Source organism: Halichoerus grypus, chromosome 3 (genome assembly GCF_964656455.1).
Source record: "Halichoerus grypus chromosome 3, mHalGry1.hap1.1, whole genome shotgun sequence".
Classification (NCBI taxonomy): Eukaryota; Metazoa; Chordata; class Mammalia; order Carnivora; family Phocidae; genus Halichoerus; species Halichoerus grypus.
This window is the reverse complement of record NC_135714.1, coordinates 189,066,702-189,086,182: the sequence shown is the minus strand read 5'-3', so window position 1 is coordinate 189,086,182 and position 19,481 is coordinate 189,066,702. Positions and strand designations below refer to the sequence as shown.

At 36.6% G+C, this 19,481-nt stretch overlaps 1 long non-coding RNA gene across 1 annotated transcript in view; it reads right to left on the bottom strand.

Moving 5' to 3' along the window:
* LOC144381294 (uncharacterized) overlaps window positions 1-18,537 on the bottom strand; it is a 357,259-nt gene extending 338,722 nt beyond the window's left edge. Inside the window, exons 1-2 of the long non-coding RNA XR_013446205.1 lie at window positions 18,458-18,537; window positions 17,068-17,174 (exon numbers count right to left, since the gene is read on the bottom strand). This is a non-coding gene — a long non-coding RNA (uncharacterized LOC144381294). The remainder of the gene's footprint in view (window positions 1-17,067; window positions 17,175-18,457) is intronic.
* Between the last annotated feature and the right edge of the window lie 944 nt (window positions 18,538-19,481).

Here is a 19,481-nt window from a genome sequence, read left to right as displayed (position 1 = left end):
CCTTCCTTCTATCTTCTTCTTCTTTTTTTTTTTTTAACATATAATGTATTATTTGTAAAAATGTGTTTTAAATGTTTGAAAAATACAATGTCAAAGTTCTCAGTGGTTTGTCTCAAAGATATTCCTGGCATGTTTCATAGCACACTGTATTCATCATCGCCATCAACCGTGGCTGTCTCCACACATAGTTGGGAGTTTGCAGCCATGACAAATGCCAACCGACTTTCATCTATTGGACAAAACCCAGAAACCTACAGTATTACTACTTTATTTAGCATCCCAGCTTCAAGGAAATCCACATGTTCCACAGATTTTTGAAAACACAAATCTAAGTATTTAGATGTCCTAAAATGCAAAAGGCAAATACAGTTTTTGCTATTTTGCACAAAATATCTGATGCTTTCTTGAGTAAAGAAGGGAAACGTGTCCTAGATCCTTAGATCTGTCAATACCATACCCATTTCTTTGATAAAATAAAAACAATAAAAATCAAATACAGAGAACTTCTTTCCCTGGTTTGGGAGCAGAACTAAAAATACCATTAGCTATTATTAGAGCACAGTAAGTGACTGGTAATTGCAAAGGGGAGCCAGTGCTTTCCTCATTTTGAATGTGGCCTGGTGCTATTATAAAGCAGATTCCTCTGAACTGGGCAGGCTGCTCTTGATTTCCATGACAGCCACGGCACTGATAGAAGCACAGGTAGCCTATGCTGGAGCGATGGTCACCTCTGAGGCCACGTGGGCCCTGTCTCTCCCAGGCTGTGTTCCCATACATCACATATCAGTAGAGGAAGATACCAGCAAGCAAGTGATAACTGAAGTTTGATGATGCTTAGAGAAAATCTATTAACTAAAGCAATTACTTTAACTAACAACAGAGTTTTCATTGTACCTTAGTTTTGGGAATGAGTGCCAAAGTTGTCACCAATATCAAAGTTCTCAACATCAAGACTAATGTAAGGGTGAGTCGTTTCTATATTTACACTTACCTTAATATATAAATTTTAAGATGTATAAATCTCCAAAATGGAATTAAGATATATAATAACTATGACAATAATAACATGAGCTAACATTTTGAGTACTTACTATGTTCTAAATAAACACTTTGCATATAACTTGTAAATTGTATTTATAAATTAGTCCTACCAAGAGTCTTATAAGAGAGCTGCTATGTTATTCCTGTTTTACACATGAGGAAGCAGGTATAAAAAGATGAAATAACAGAAAATTATGTCTTTATTCTCCACAGTTTCTTCATTTTAAATTTGTTTCCTCCTGTATCCATGTAGAGCATCTCACCTCATTTATTTGCAGGGATGATATTCAGGTTCGAAAAATATAGTCACATCGTCATGCATGCGTGTTGTTAAATATATTTAATATCAGCCCAAACTATATGCTTGTGTATATCAGGGTTTCTTCCCCCATATTTCTAAGATGGTTGGAAGTCACCTGTATTATTGCAGAAATCACTATCAAATGCATCAATTCCATGTCTCCCTCCCAACTATAGACTGAATGTATGTGTTCCCTCAAAATGTGTATGTTGAAACCTAATCCCCAATGCGATGATATTTGAAGATAGGGCCTTTGGGACTTTATTAGGTCATGAGGGTGGAGCCCACATGAATGAGATTAGTGACCTTTTAAATGAGACCCCAGATAGATCTTTTCCACCATGTGAGGATACAGTCAGAGGATGGCCATCTATGAATCAGGAAGCATGCCCTCATTAGACAATGAATCTGCTGACTCCTTGATCTTGAACTTCCCAGCCTCCTAACCTGTGACAAATAATTGCTTATCATGAGCTACTCAGTCTACATACAGCAAGAAACTGGTGGCCCTTACTCTATTTTCTCATTTAAAAATAGGGAAAAAGAACAATACGGCATCACAAAATAGTTGTGAAAATAGATTAAAAATATAAAATATGCTTAGGAAACTATAAAATTCCTTGTATATATGAGTCAATTTGTCCTACACACTGGACTTACAGCAACGAAAGTTTAAGGATTGCTGTTATCTAAAAACTGAACAAGATTACCACTTTTGGCTGTTCCAACAGTCGAATTCATTTACAGAAAGCTAGCCATAACCACCCCACTACAGTTATTTTAACAACTATACAAAATACACATGTGCTTCTTAACTATGGGAATACAGTTCCTAAAATAGCAATGAAAAAAATAAATAAAAGAAGAAATCCCAACCTAAACAGATTAAGTTTATTCCAAATGGATACAACTCAAGTCTGCCAAACCATCTATGAGTCAATGCTCTGCTTCTCGTATATTCTATTCACTTTAAATGATCACAAGAGAATTTTTTTTCCCTCCTGCAGCTTCTTTATTTCCCAAGGATAAATACTGATGTGCCTCTTCCGCATTATAAATAACCCTCAGTAATCCATTTTTACACTAACGGGTTACTTGGCTCTTTGTCTCTGGACTCCTAGATTACCTGTAGTGTCTGCTTCACTCCAAACTGTGAGACAAACTTTGGCCAAGATTATAACATACACAAATAGCCAAAGGATCAATTCTGTTTTATAGCTGTATACATTTTTCTCTGTGTTCGGTACTTCAGCTTCCAGTGACTAGAATCCCTGATGCTCATTTTGTGGTCTCATATTTTCTCTTCATAGCACCAGTTTCTTCAAAGCAAATATCCTGATGTCTGAGATCCCTAAATCATCTGCTGAACTTCTTCAAAAATTTGTCCACCTTTCCACTGATTTCTTGCAATTGGAACCTTGTTGGTCATTTTATCCAGCTGCTTCTGATTAACAGATTCTGGAAATTAATCTCAGTTTGAACACTGACTAAAAATCTCCCAATTTACTTGCCCTTCCACAGAAAGGTTACTCTATTTCAGCTGTACCTGATGGTACATATCCACATGTTGCCAACACTGGAACATTTGTGACTTGTCTTGATCTTCGCATTCAAATGGTCAAGGTTCTCAGAAAAATTAAAGAAGTTGTAAATTAATGCAGGCATGAGAGATAGCTGGTATTGATTATGTGTACACAGAAGCTTTCTTCTTTCCTTTTAACTTTTTCCTTGCTCCCTTCTAATTTTCTAGATTCTAGGTGTCTGCTTGGAATAGTGATTCTCAAAGTTTCCCCCCAGTCTGTATCATTAAACTTTAAATAAACATACATTGAATAGCAAGCTTGTTCCTGGGACTGTGGGGCTATAACATGTTTATGACATGTTCTTTCTCCTTGAGTGATGAGAAGTCATTGCGGAAGGAAGAGAACCACAGTACAAGTCATATCCTTTCAGTGCTCTGTGGGCTCCTATGAGTTCCTCCAACATGCTAGTCATACCCTTGCCGGCTGCCTATCAGATTTTCCTTCCTAAGAGTCACATGAATCATTTTGTCACCTCCTTCACATCTTTACACCACTGTCACATTTTCAATGAGACCTTTTCTGACAAAGTCTTGGCAGCCTATACCCTATTCTCCTACTCCAACACTCTTTATCATCCCTTTCTGCTGTATTTTCTTCATTATACTTCCAATATACTTTGTATCTGTATTTTATTAACTTATGTGTTTGCTGTCTGTCTCCCCCTATTATCATGGAAGTTTCTTAGAGGTAGGATTCTTTTTTTTTGTTTTTTTTTTATTTGTCGCTATATCTTCAGGGCCTAAAACAGGCCTGCCATGTGCAGGAACTCAGCAAAAACTGATTGAATGAATGAATGAATGAATGAATGGAGAGAAATGCCGGAAATCAGGAACCATGTGAAATCATGAAGGAGATATCATTTCCGGTTGAGGAGATCAGGATATCCTCGAGAAGAAATTGCATTTGAGTTGATCATTTTAAAACATGGATAATTATGATAAAGAGGAAAGTTCTGAGGCAGTCTAAGACTTATTAAAATGCAGATGACATTACCACAAGTTCAAACTCTTGCTAACAAAACAGACTTCCTCTCTGGGCAGTCGAGAATAGTGAGTATCAGCCCAAGCATATGGGTTGCATAAAGACAAAGTTATCAAAACCTCCAAGCTTTTTGTGGAAGACCTGAAACACTTGAGAAAGGAGTGTAGAATTGAGGCAAAAGGCCCTGAGAGTCACTGATGATGTTGGGAAGGAACAAAAAACATAAGTAAAACATAAGGAAATAAAAGTAGGGTCACTGAAAAATTAGAGCTCAGGTAGAGGCCCCATGATGGATGTGAATAAAAATGATACAATACGTAGGGCGCCTGGGTGGCTCAGTCGGTTAAGCATCTGCCTTCTGCTCCGGTCATGATCCTGGAGTCCTGGGATCCAGCCCTGCATTGGGCTCCCTGCTCAGCCAGGAGTCTACTTCTCCCTCTCCCTTTGCCCCTCACTCTGCTTGTGCTCTCTTTCTCTCTCTCAAAAATAATAAAAAAATGATACAATATGTAAAAGTAGTATAAAAAAAGTAGCATTCTTTTTTTGGTTTGCTTTTTAAGTTTTTATTTTAATTCAGTTAGTTAAAATACAGTGTAATACTAGTTTCAGGCATACAACATAGTGACTCAACACTTCCATATGACACCCTGTGTTCATCATGACAAGTTCTGTCCTTAAACCCCATCACCTATTTCACCCATCCCCCCACCCACCTCCCCTCTGGTAATCATCAGTTTGTTCTCTATAGTTAAGAGTCTGTTTCTTGGTTTGTCTTTCTCATTTTTCCCTTTGTTATTTTACTTTGTTTCTTAAATTCCACATATGAGTGAAATCATATGGTATTTGTGTTTCTCTGTGTGATATTTTGCTTAGCATTATCCTTTCTAGTTCCATCCATGTTGTGGCAAATGGCCTGATTTCATTCTTTCTATGGCTGAATAATATTCCACTACTTCTGAATAATAATCACTTCTTCCTTATCCATCCATCAGTCAATGGACACTTGGGCTGCTTCCAAATCCTGGCTTTTGTAAATAGTGCTGCAATTAACATAGGGGTGAATATATATCTCTTTGTATTTTTTGAGTAAATACCCAGTAGTGCGTTGCTAGATCATAAGGTAGTTCTATTTTTAGCTTTTTGAGGAACCTCCACACTGTTTTCCACAGTGGCTGCACCAGTTTGCGTTCCTACCAACAGTGCCCAAGGCTTCCTTTTTCTCCACATCCTCACCGATACCTGTGGTTTCTTGTGTTGTTGATTTTAGTCATTCTGACGGGTGTGAGGTGATATCTCATTGTAGTTTTGATTTGCATTTCCCTGATGGTATGTGATGATGAACATTTTTCATGTGTCTGTTGGCCATCTATATGACTTCCATGGAGAAAGATCAGATATGACATTTGTAAATATCTTCTCCCATTCCATAGGTCACCTTTTAATTTTGTTGATTATTTCCCTTGCTGTGCAGAAGCTTTTTATTTTGATGTAGTCCCAATAGTTTATTTTGGCTTTTGCTTCCCTTGCTTCAGGAGATGTGTCTAGAAAGAAGTTGCTATAGCCAATGTCAAAGAAATTACTACCTCTGTTGTCTTCTAGGATTTTTATGGTTTCAGGTCTCATATTTAGGTCTTAATCCATTTTGAATTTATTTTTTTATATGGTGTAAGTAAGTGGTCCAATTCTATTCTCTTGCATGTAGCTGTCCAGTTTTCCCAACACTTTTGTTGAACAGGCTGTCTTTTTCCCATTGCACATTCTTTCCTGATTTGTAGAAGATTAATTGACCATATAATTGTGGGTTTATTTCTGGATTTTCTATTCTGTTCTATTGATCTATGTGTCTATTTTTTGCTAGTACCATACTGTTTTGATCACTACAGATTTGTAATAGAACTTGAAGTCTGGAATGGTGATGCCTCCAGCTTTGCTGTTCTTTTTCAAGACTGCTTTGGCTATTTGGGGTCTTTTGTGGTTCCATATAAATTTTAGGGTTGTTTTTATAGTTCTGTGAAAAATGCTTTTGGTAATTTGATAGGGATTACATGAAATGTGTAGACTGCCACGGGTAGTATAAACATTTTAACAATATTTGTTATTCCAATCCATGAGCATGAAATGGAAAAACCCATTCTATTTGTGTCATCTTCAGTTTCTTTCATCTGTATTTTATAGTTTTCAGAGTACAGGCCTTTTACCTTTTTGGTTAGGTTTATTCTTAAGTATCTTATTACTTTTGGTACAACCGTAAATGGGATTGTTTTCTTAATTTCTCTTTCTGCTGTTTCATTATTGGTGTATAGAAATGCAACGGATTTCTGTACATTGATTTTGCATCCTGAGACTTTACTGAATTCGTTTATTGGTTCTATCAGTTATTGGTGGAGTTTTTCAGGTTTTCTATAGTATCATCACATTTGTAAATAGTGAAAGTTTTACTTCTTCCTTACCAATTTTGATGCCTTTTATTTCTTTTTGTTTTCTGATTGCTGTAGCTAGAACTTCCAGTACTATGTTGAATAAAGTGGTGAGAGTGGACATCCTTGTTCCTGACCTTAGGGGAAAAGCTCTCAATTTTTCCCCATTAAGGATGATATTAGTTATGGGTTTTCATATATGGCTTTAATTATATTGAGGTATGTTCCCTCTAAACTTATTTTGTTGAGGATTTTTATCATGAATGAATGTTGTCCTTTATCAAGTGCTTTTTCTTCATCTATTGAAATGATCGTGTGATTTTTATCCTTTCTCCTAATGATGTGATGTGTCACATTGAGAGATCTGTGAATATTGAACCATCCTTGCAACACAGGAATAAATCCTACTTGATTGTGGTGATTGATTTTTTTAAGGTATTGTTGGGTTTAGTTTTCTAGTATCTTGTTAAGCATTTTTGCATCTATGTTTATCAGAGACATGGGCCAGTATTTCCCTTTTTTAGTGGTGTCTTTATCTGGTTTTGGTATCAGGGTAATCTTGGCCTCAGAAGGTGGATTTGGAAGTTTTCTTTCCTTTTCTATTTATTGGAATAGTTTGAGAAGAGTAGGTATTAACTCTTCTTTAAATGTTTGGTAGGATTCTCATGTGAAGCCATCTTGTCCTAGACTTTTGTTTGTAAAGCGTTTTTTGATTGCTGATTCAATTTCTTTGCTGGTTATGTGTCTGTTCAAATTTTCTATTTCTTCCTGTTTCAGTGATGGTAGTTTATATGTTTCTAGGAATTTATCCATTCTTCTAGGTTGCTCAATTTATTGACATATAGTTTTTCATAATATTCTCTTACGATTGTATTTCTGTGGTATTGGTTGTTATTTCTCTTCTCTCATTTATGATTCTGTATATTTGAGTCCTTTCTCTTTTTTTCTTGATAAGTCTGGCTAGAGGTTTATCAATTTAATTGACTTTTTCAAAGAATCAGCTTGTTTTATTAATCTATTCTATTTTTTTTTAGTTTCTGTATCATTTATTTCTGTTCTAATCTTTATTATTTCCTTCCTTATCTGCTGGTTTCAGGTTTTGTTTGTTGTTCTTTTTCTAGATCCTTTAGATGTAATTTAGGTTGTTCTATTGAGATTTTTCTCGCTTCTTGAGGTAGGCCTGTATTGCTATCAACTTCCCTTTTAGAACTGCTTTTGCTGCATCCCAGAGGTTTGGACTGTTGTGTTTTCATTTTCATTTGTTTCCATGCACTTTTTAATTAATTAATTTTTTTTAGTTCATGGTTGACCCATTCATTGTTTAGTAGCATGTTATTTAACCTCCACGTATTTGTGGTCTTTCCATATTTTTTTCTTGTGGTTGACTTCTAGTTTCATAGCATTGTGATCAGACAAGGTGCATGGTATGACTCTGATCTTCATGAATTTGCTGAGGCTGGTTTTGTGGGCTAATATGTGATCTATTTGGAGAATGTTCCATGTCCACTTGAAAAGAATGTGTGTTCTGCTGTTTTAGGATGGAATGTTCTGAATGTATCTGTTAATTCATCTGTTTCAATTTGTCATTTAAAGCCATTGTTTCTTTGTTGATTTTCTGTTTAGATGATTTTTCCATTGATGTAAGTGGGGTGTTAAAGTTCCCTACTATTATTGTATTTTTATCAATTAGTTCCTTTATGTTTGTTATTAACTGTTTTATGTATTTGGATATGCTCATATTTGGTGCATAAATATATACAATTATATGTTCTTGGTTGATTGTCCCTGTTATTATTATATAGTGTCCCTCTTTGTCTCTTGTTACAGTCATTGTTTTAAAGTCTATTTTGTACAATATAAGTATTGCTACTCTGGCTATTCTTTTGATGTCCATTTACATGACAGATGTTTCTCTATCCTCTTTAATCTGCAGCTGTCTTTAAGTCTAAAATGGGTTTCTTGGGGTGCCTGGGTGGCTCAGTCAGTTAAGAGTCTGCCTTCGGCTCAGGTCATGATCTCAGGCCCCTGAGATCAAGCCCTGTGTCAGGCTCCCTGCTCAGCGGAGAGTCTGCTTCTCCCTTTCCCTCTGCCCCTCTCTCTGCTCATGCTCTCTCTCTGTCTCTCTGTCTGTCTATCTTAAATAAATAAATAAAATCTTAGAAAAAAATAAAATGGGTCTTTTGTAGGCAGCATATAGATGGGTCTTTTTTTTTTTTTTAATCCATTCTCTCACTCTGTCTTTTGATTGGAGTGTGTAGTCCATTTACATTTAAAGTAATTATTGGTAGACATGTGTTTATTGCCATTTTAATACTTCTTTTGTAGTTATTTCTGAAGATTTCCTCTCATCCTTTCTTGTATTTATCTCTTGCATGTTCTGCTGATTTTCTTTAGTGACATACCTGGATTTCTTTCTCTTTATTCTTTGCATTTTTATTAGTAGTTTTTGATATATGATTACCATTAAGTTACCATTAGGCTTGTATATAACCTCTTCTTCATACAGCAGTCTATATGAAGTTGATGGCCATTTGAGTTTGAACCCATTATTTTCTCCTTTCTTCCCATGTTTTAGGTATATGTTACGATATGGTATGTCCTTTTGTGTGTGTGTGTGTGAGTTCATTGACTGATTTTTTATAGAAATATTTTTACTGCTTTTGTGTTTTCTACCTTCAAACTGTCATTTTTGGTCCTCCTTCCACTCAAAGAGTTCCCTTTAGTATTTCCAGCATGGCTGGTGTAGTGGTCATGAACCCCTTTAGTTTTTGTTTGTCTGGGAAACTCTTTATCTCTCCTTCTTTCTGACTGATAATCTTGTTGGATAGAATATTTTTGGCTATAAGAATTTTTCCCACTCAGCACTTTGAATGTATTATGCCACTCCCTTCTGATTTGCAAAGTTTCTTTTGAAAAATGTCCTACTAGCCTTATGGATTTTCCCTTGTAAGTTACTGACTTTTTTTTTCCTGCTGCTGCTTTTAATTTTTTCTTTGTCACTATATTTTGTAAATTTAATTATAATGTCTTGGTGTTGGTCTGCTTATGTTGATTTTGATAAGAGTTTTCTGTGCCTCCTGGATCTGGATATCTGTTTCCTTCCCTAGATTAGGGAAGTTTTCAGCTATTATTTCTTCAGATAAATTTTCTACCCTTTTTCTCTCTCTCTTCTTCTTCTCCTATAATACAAATGGTATTATGTTTGATGGAGTTACTCAATTATCTGAGTCTATTTTCATTTTGATTCTTTTCCCTCTCTTTTGTTCAACTTGATTAGTTCCTGTGCTTCTTCTATCCTGCTCTCATTCCATCAAGCATGTTTCTCATTTCACTTCTCGAGCCCTTTATCTCTGCTATGGCATTCCTTATCTCTGTGTTAAGGGTCTCACTCATGTATTTCACTCTTTTCTCAAGCCCAGTGAATATCCTTGTTTTCTATCAAGCATGTTACTTTTATCAGTTTCACTTAGATCTCTCACCATGGCCTTGTCTTGTTCTTTCATTTGGGATAAATTTCTTTGTCTCCTCATTTTGCCTGCTTCTCTGTATTTGTTTCTCTGTGTTAAGAAAGTCAGTTGTATGTTCCGCTATTGAAAGTAGTGACTTTATGAAGAAGAGGTCGTGGTATGTCCTGCAGTGCAGTGTCCTCTCTTCACCAGAACCTGGGCCTTCAGGAGAGTATTCTCTGTGTGTTGTTTATGCCCTGATGTTGGGTCTTAGTCACTTTTCCTTTCACTGAAGTCATCTGCACTGACTGTCTGCCTGTTGTGGGCTGTGCTTACTCTCTGTGGTGTTAGTGTGACCCAGTATCTGAAGGTGGTGCCTGCTGGGGCACTTGGGAACAGGGTGGCAGTGTTAGCAAAATTTGTGTTGGTCCACTAATCCTGTGCCAGATCCCCTGAAGTGCTCCAGCGGCTAGGGGTTGTACACTGGTCAGCTGGGGGCCCAAGGCTGGCCAAGGCACAGTGTTTGGGTGCTGCATGCAGGGGCAGCTGTGTACCTGTGGCTGGGTGTGGTATATGTGTAGCTTTAACAAAATTTGCACTGAGCCCTGGGCCAGGCTTCAAGTATTTGTATAGCCCCGCCTCCCACAGGTGACTGTTTTTATGCTGGGGGGCAGGGGAGGAAAATGGTATCTACCAGCACCCTCATTTTCAGAGAAGTCCCCCAACATGCTCTGAAATCAGTATGAACAGATATGTCTCTCGTTTGCCCCCAGGGTTGTGAACTGCTGTTTTTATGTCGCCTCTCAGCACAGGCTGCCATCTCTTTAAGGGCAGAGACCCACCTATCACTGGCCCTCCTGGCTCATCCAGGGCTGAGTTAGATGATTTTTAAAGCTCCAGGTTATAAGTCCCACTGGTTTATAAATTCATGGAATTCAACTCCTGTGTTTTTTTTAAAGCCAAATGCTATGGGGAATTAGTGTTCCCCACATTGGCTCCCTGGTGCAAGGGCCCATTTCTCTGCCCTCTCCACGATCAGCCTCTTGGAAAAAAATATTATATTAATAAAACAAATGGGAAGGGAAAATGTAGTCATGCCAAGATCAAAGAAACTGCCAGATCCAAGACACTTCTAAGGCAATTCTGTTGGCTTTGTGTAACTATTCCCACAGGGGCCAATTCTGAATAGAATGACAATTAAGGCAGTTAATGTGAAACAAGGACTATGTGAGAAAATACAAACTGCTTTCAGCATTATCTGCTTTTACACTCCCAAAGAATGCATCGATAATAACAATGAGCCTGAGCCAAAACACGTGATGTCTGTTATCAGTGATTAACAGAGGAGAGTTAGAAATTGAGACATAAAACATTACTTACTTACTCAAATCAAATATTTGTAGTCTGTCTGCCATAAACCACATATAAGTAAGCCCGGATTTTAACATCTGAGACTAACAAACTAAAAAATATTCAAAATAGTATTAGGACTGTTGACAGAAGCATTTGATTCATGTTTACTTGAATCTTATATACTTTCAAACTGAGTATAGAGTGACTGGTAATGTGCTTTTTAATGGAAGGCTACTAAGAGTTACATCCCTTGCTCAGAACACAATCACCTAAGATAAGCTTCCCACAATGGATGAAACTCCTGAAAAGAGTATCAAATCTTTCAATCTTCCAGGATCATTCAATGAATAATAGGAGTTAATGTATGGTACCATTAAATTGTTGATTATCAATATTCCTATATGATACTTTTCTCTCAGTCAGATCCACTCAGATCTCCAGATATTCTCAGGACAATGCAAGATACCAAATAATGATGAGTGATAAAACTCTGGCCCTTGGGCCACTAGATAATTAATGCCCATTTTTTTCTTATCAGCAAAGTAACACATACCACCACCACACATCCTCCGCATTATTTAGTAAAAATGCAAATTCTTCATCCCATGTGCATGTACATCTCTAGAAAGATAATGGAAACATTGCTAGCAGTGCAGACATGTCAACCTATTAAATTCAGATTCAAACTTATTAAAGAGGAGGAATAAGATCAAGAGAACAAAAATACTGAAAATCACAGAAAATGTTATTGTGCTGAAAAGAAGAGAGATGTTTAAAGTTCCCTCAGAGTAGCAGAAACCAAACAAGCAATCTCTCTAATCTGAGCCAGATATGACAAACCACTTGATAATCAATATACAACACCAGTCTCAAATTAAAAACTCACAAGACTGCAATATAAATGTGTGATTTTAAGAGTCAAATCCTCCATCACATACCTAGATGAAAGGAACAGCTATTAAAGGTAGGATGTGAAATCCTAGTTAAGTTCCAAACTTCACCGTCTGTCCAATGGACCAACAATTAAAAGTAGGCTTGATTACATCAATTTTCCTTTAAAAAGCACAGGGTTTTTCACTATCAAAAAATTGTATTCTTTCATGATCAGCTTGCTTTGTGTCAGATGAATATGGTAGGACTTTTCTAGGAGGGAAAAGTATCAAGTTTTCCTTACACACCATTTCAGTTTAATTATAAAATTTGTGTAATATTAAAGAAAGTTGCAGTTGTAGAAATAGCAACTGAGAAACCAGTTTTACACCCATAAATATAAACATTTATCAAGTAACCTTCTCCTTTAATTTACATCAAATGTTTGCACCTTTGTGGCACTTTAACAAAGGCCTCAACTTTACTGTTAATAATTCACTTGTATTTAATGCTTTATAGATTTCATTAAACATATAGATTGCTTCATAGCAGCTTTCTATTTACTTACCCATAGTTTTTTTTCTATAGTAGTTATTTCCCAAATGATCATCTGTTTAATATTTATTTTTATCAGTGTATATTAAATGATTTCCACAAGTAAAACAAAATAAAAATGAACTAAGACTGCATTGGCATTACTTTCTCCTGGAATTTATTTTTTAAATAATGGAGGAGAAATACTATGAATTATTAATCTGCCATTAATAAATGGAATTTAATAAATGGCAGATGCAAAATTCATAATGAGAAAAAACTATTTTTCTCCACTAATAAATTGTGAGCCACACCTGAGTATAATGGAAAGATGTGAAACAGCGCGTGTTATGAAACCACAGGACCGTCGGCCACGGATACACAGGCTCCACTTGCCGACTTTCAGTCGCACTGATGAATGTCATCAATTTTTAAAAAATTTTTTTTTAAGATTTTTTATTTATTTGACAGAGAGAGACACAGCGAGAGAGGGAACACAAGCAGGGAGAGGGAGAAGCAGGCTTCCTGAGGAGCAGGGAGCTCGATGCAGGGCTCGATCCCAGGACCCTGGGATCATGACCTGAGCCGAAGGCAGACGCTTAATGACTGAGCCACCCAGGCACCCCTGAATGTCATCATTTTGAGGTTTCCATGTATATGTACTCTTTCCTTTAATTTCAACCTGCAGCTGTGATAATATTGCTTATAGTATAGTAAATATTTCTACAAAACTTGTTACTCATAGTTGTAGGACTAAAATAAAGATTTTTTAAAATAAAAAGCAAAATATCACGATCCCAAATCATTTGCTAAAGATAGAAAAGTAGGGGCGCCTGGGTGGCTCAGTTGGTTAAGTGTCTGCCTTCGGCTCAGGTCATGATCCCCAGGGTCCTGGGATTGAGCCCTAAGTTGTCGGGCTCCCTACTCAGTGGGGAGCCTGCTTCTCCCTCTCCTCTCCACTCTGTTCTCTCTCTCACTCTGTCTTTCTCTCTCAAATAAATAAATAAAATCTTAAAAAAAATAAAGATGGAAAAGTAATCTTCAAAGTAAAGATCACCAATTTATAAGCACCTGTTTCTAAATTTTTAGAGTAAAACCATCCCAGAAAAAAGAAAATTGTTGGGTTTAGATTAGGTAATGCAAAATACTTGATAGGTAAAAAATACACAGCTTCTATGCTTTTTTTTTTGGACCATATATCTGAGGGAAATTACATCCTCATATTAAACTGAAATGAAAAATATTGTATAGATAAAACCTTGACTTTATGTCTTCTTTTGAAGATCAAAGAAAGTGATGTGACTTCTAATATTTGACATCTATAGGACATAAAGATCCCAAATGCAGTTTTCATTTTAATATATTTTCTATAAGTCATATTTCATAAGAATGATATAAGTGCAAGATGTTTGACTTTCTCTTTATACAGTTTTTTTTTTTTTAGGAACTATAAAATGAAATACCTTTGTTTTTTTCTGGCATAGATTTAGAAAGGCAAATATGTTGGGAGATTGGAAGAAATTAATCCTTCATCCACATTCCCCTGTAGATTCCAAACTGATTAAAAATAGATAGAAGCACAGAACCAATTAAAAATAGACACAACCTGTGAAACCATACGTGGTGTTTCTGCACAGGATCCAGAGGGGAATCGAAATACGGTACTGCTTTAGTAATACGTGTTCTGGATGGGGGTGCAGTTTGGTCTGGCAGCAAAAATGGGTTCCCTCCAATTCCTGCCCTGCCTTGGATTCTATGACTAAACTTGCTTCAGCAAGCTTGAAGAAGCAGGAGCCCCAGAAGAGTGGATGAAACGTTCATTCTTAGTTTCTCTTTAGGGGGACAGAAGCACCCAGGATCAAGGTCAGAGGCAGGAACACAGGAAATGGAAGACTGGAGTCTTGAAAATATCTTGTAGCAACTTTATTATAACTGGTATAATAAAAAATGCTATAACTGTTTTTGGTAATGATTTCACAAAGAAACAGGTATTGTGCTGTAGACAGAGGGAGCATTTAAATCCTAGTTCTGCTGCTTTATTGTATCACAATGATCTCATCCATATAAAATACAGATAATACTACTATTGGTATCAAATCTAGAAAGCTCTCAATTGTAGGACAAAATTTTAAATGCCACTGGGAGAAAAAAAGTCACAGCCAATTAAAATATGACAAAAAGCTCTCTTAATGCTATGAATTTCTGTTTTGTGAGAATATTAAAAGATCTCTTTTAGAATTAATTATACATAGATGTTTTTAATCATACACACTCTCATACATATATAAAAAAGAAAATATAAGCAACATAAATTGGTTTAGATATTCCTAAGGCTTCTTCATATTCAGATTCAAACTCTCCCAAATCAGTTCTTGAAGCCGATTTGTCAATGTGTGGGTTTTTCCGTACAGTGTCTATTGTGCCATCAAAGGTCTTAATGGTACAGCATTTCTTAGTAAAAACTATAACCCACTAAAAGCCACTAGCACTGGGGTCCTCATCTGGCTGTGCAGTTATAGGACCCACCTACTGTTGACACTGGGTGTAGGAATTCTGCTGAACATTTGTGGCTCTCCAGCACCCCACTATCAACCACCAGCTATGGGCTCCTAGGAGCTAAAAAGTGCTTCATATACTGTCCCTGGGATTTCCTTCCTAGCTCCTGACATCTACTCCTCATGCTTTAAGGCTGGTGATTCTGTGGCTAAAATTAACAAGTCAGGAAATGACAGATGTTGGCGGGGATGCGGAGAAAGGGGAACCCTCCTACACTGTTGGTGGGAATGCAAGCTGGTGCAGCCACTCTGGAAAACAGTATGGAGGTTCCGCAAAAAGTTGAAAATAGAGCTACCATATGATCCAGCAATTGCACTACTGGGTATTTACCCCAAAGATACAAAAGTAGGGACCCGAAAGGCTACGTGCACCCCGATGTTTATAGCAGCAATGTCCACAATAGCCAAACTGTGGAAAGAGCCAAGATGTCCATCAACAGATGAATGGATAAAGAAGATGTGGTATATATATACAATGGAATATTATGCAGCCATCAAAAGGAATGAGATCTTGCCATTTGCAACGACGTGGATGGAACTGGAGGATATTATGCTGAGCGAAATAAGTCAAACAGAGAAAGACATGTATCATATGACCTCACTGATATGAGGAATTCTTAATCTCAGGAAACAAACTGAGGGTTGCTGGAGTGGGGGGTGGGGTGGGAGGGATGGGGTGACTGGGTGATGGACACTGGGGAGGGTATGTGTTCTGGTAAGCGCTGTGAATTGTGCAAGACTGTTGAATCTCAGATCTGTACCTCTGAAACAAATAATGCAATATATGTTAAGAAAGAAAAAAAGAAGAAGAAGAATGTAGCAGGAGGGGAAGAATGAAGGGGGGGAATCGGAGGGGGAGAAGAACCATGAGAGACAATGGACTCTGAAAAACAAACTGAGGGTTCTAGAGGGGAGGGGGTTGGGAGGATGGGTTAGCCTGGTGATGGGTATTGAGGAGGGCACGTTCTGCATGGAGCACTGGGTGTTATGCACAAACAATGAATCATGGAACACTATATCTAAAACTAATGATGTAATGTATGGGGATTAACATAACAATAAAAAAAATTTAAAGAGATAAAGTTTTCAAAAATAAAAAAATAAATAAATAAATAAGGCTGGTGATTCTGATGTTCTCTCATGTGCAGGTTATAACAAATACCATCTCAATTGCTGGCTCATGCATAGCAATCATGAGAAGTCATCAATTTTAAGACATCCTGATTTTAGAACTGTTAAAATATGAAAAGTATGCATCATAGAATTGATGAGAAATAGTAGTTATGTGGATTTAAATGAGTTAAACCATCTAAAGACACTAGAATAATGGCTGATACATTGTAAGGATACACCAAATGTGGTCAGTTACCATTACTCCTAGCTAATCTAGCACGTGTTCATGAATGCCAGTTGGTTAATTAGTTTAGGGAAATGCTATTCCACCCGTCTTCTGTATTTTTGGCTCCCTAACAATGAAGAAAGCTCTTTGAAGAGCTAAATGATAAATAAACCTCTCTAATCAATGGCTTTTATTATGGTGAAAATTAAACTAGGGTTTCTGTGGCAAAAGAAATATATGGAACATCAACACCAGTGTTATAACAAATCCTACTTAAGGTGTCTGTATAATCACCATGGCACTGAAGAAAGTGTGAGTTGTATAAGAGAAAGAATTATCCCACCTTTCTCTAATGTACCTACATATCAACTTGAAGAAAAATAAAACAGCTTTTACTCTACATGAACGCTTAGCCATTTACGACCTCCTGAAGTGGGAGTATGGGAAACATGTTTCTCAGTGGGTCTGTTATATTGTTTTTGGTATACCAAGAGGCAACAATGAGCCCCCATCAGAAGTCTCCCATGGCTCAAGATTGGGCAGGGCAGACTACATTACATTTAGAGCTGGTGGCTGAAGCTTACCCTTATTCATAACAGCATTTTCAACAACATAAGCTCAGCTTTCATTAAACTAGGAGAACCTACCTGAAAATGGACTCCTGAGGTTTGTTTCTACTTCATAAATTCGCCTTCTATTTACAATCCAGTACATTTAAATCCACATCACTGCAATGGTGAAGGATGGCTGCCACCTATAGACACAGACTGGATTAGAAACAGTTTCATACTTCAGAAAAATGAGAGTATTCCAGAATATAAATTAGAAATATTTTGTTAAAACAGTACATTAGCAAAGAGAAATAAAAGCTTACAACAGGACAATCTTTCAGAGGCAAATCTTTTGTCTATTACTTTACTGCCAGATCAAATCATTTATCCAAAGAGACATCAGTGTTACCTGTGAAATGAATGAGTTATGTTTATTTATATACAATACACTGAGGTTTCAAAATACTAATTTTCCACACAGTTGGAAACATGTAGAAATAATGTATGTGGCTTCCTAGTTTGTTTTCTAAGAGCAGCTTGCTAAAATATAAAAGCAACTGTGATTGTACAATAAACATGAGTCTTCTTTCTCCCCTAACATAAGCAAAGAAAAAGTGAAATGCTGTTATTGCTGAAAGAAAATAGCATACACAAAGTAAGAATCCGATACTAAATCTCCACTGAAGTATTTCCTTATTTATCAAAAAGAAATGTTCCCATATATTTCCCACAAATGCGTGTTTTCAGCAAATCAGCCAGATGTCCAAACAATGAAATTCCATCTTGTGAAAAAGCCTGTGCTTATGGTATTTCTGACAAACCCACGCCAAAAAGTGGGCTCTGGCCAGATTCCTTTTTCTTATGCTCACAAGTCAAGTTTCCAGATAGGAGTGATTCAGTTACAATTGGAATTGAATGTAAATGCCAGGAATTTATCACACCAATTCACACTTTGTTAATGCCAACATTCTTTGGTCTTAACCTGGATGTTTAATCCTACTTTCCTGCTTTAGGACCCTTTTGATCTGGGGAAAAGGTTGGCCTAGAACCAAAGAACAGTTTTGGTAAAACTGAGGAGATGGAACTGCTGAGGTGCCCGTTACCTCTCAAACAATAGAAATGATTGTTTCCTAGAATTGTTTGATAGCAGACTGGAATGCCCATGTATTCATATTCATGAACTTTCCAACATTGTCTCTCTTAAAGTGATCAGAATGAATTGTCATGACATACACCTTGATGTGAAACACACCATGTCCTTTCCTTCCTCAGCATCACTCACAGAGCTCAAAGGTATTCATTTCTCAAATATGGAGTGAACTTAGAGTTCTTACATTATAAGCTATATGCCAGTGCAACAAACATAGAGTTAGTCTCAGCAAACACAATGAATGAATTAAACTTCTAACAAAACATTCTATTATTACCATGTTCATACTAAATAATTGATGGCTCTGTAAATATATGATTGCAAAAAATGGCTTACCGATTATGCTTTTAAAAACCAGAATCAAGGTTGTATGGCCAAGGCCACTGGTAGCAACTGACTCCATGTAGGCAATGAGGATAGTTCTTGGATGTTGTTCATCTTTGGTAAACACCTAGAAAAAGAGAATATGGTGGGGGGGTGGGGCATGAGAAAACACCATAGCCATAGGTTTCTTAACTTATTTAGAACACTGATGTCTTCAATCCACACTTTATCCCCAGATTCTGAAGTAGTCTACCATATCATTTCAAAATATTGGTCTTGGTTCTCTCTTCTCTGCACATAATAGGACACAAGAAATAGGAACTCCTTGATACAAAGAGGTAAAGAATTATCCTTTACTCCCTATTCCAAATGTCTTCCTTAAGTCAAAATTTGCTTCTCAGTTACTCAAGATTGCTCAAGACAGGCAGAGAATTTGTTCCAGTTCATAGATAAAATACTATAAACGCTATCAGAATAGAGACATTTTTGAGCATTTATTATATGTAGAGATTTTATAGGAATTATTCCCATTTAATGAATGAAGAAATAGATGATCATATAGACTCAGTGGCTTGATCAAGATCAGAAAACTGATAAGTGAAAAGCAAGAATTTGAACACAAGTTTGGCTATGCCCTTTGCATTATAGTCTACTCACAAGTGTTGGGAGGTGGGCAGAGTTGGGCTACTACAACCTACAAAACTCACTGGTTTAAACAACACATGGCCCCTGTTCTACTATAATCAAAACTTCTTTGGACAATCTGTAATCAGACTTGCACTTAGATGTAGAAAATTACTAAGAGAGCATTTTATCTATTTTTAGGGAAAATAAACAGTAAAAACCTATTGCCTAAAATTATAGAAAGCTGTCTTCAAGGCTTGAAAATAAATCAGAGGAATCACAAGTAGGAATTATGCTTAGTATAGTGATAATTCAAATCAATGTGCAGTCTATGCTACATAAATTAAAAATAGAAAGAGTATACTTGCATCCTGAAATATTTAAAATCAAAGATTAGAACCTATCTTTCTCA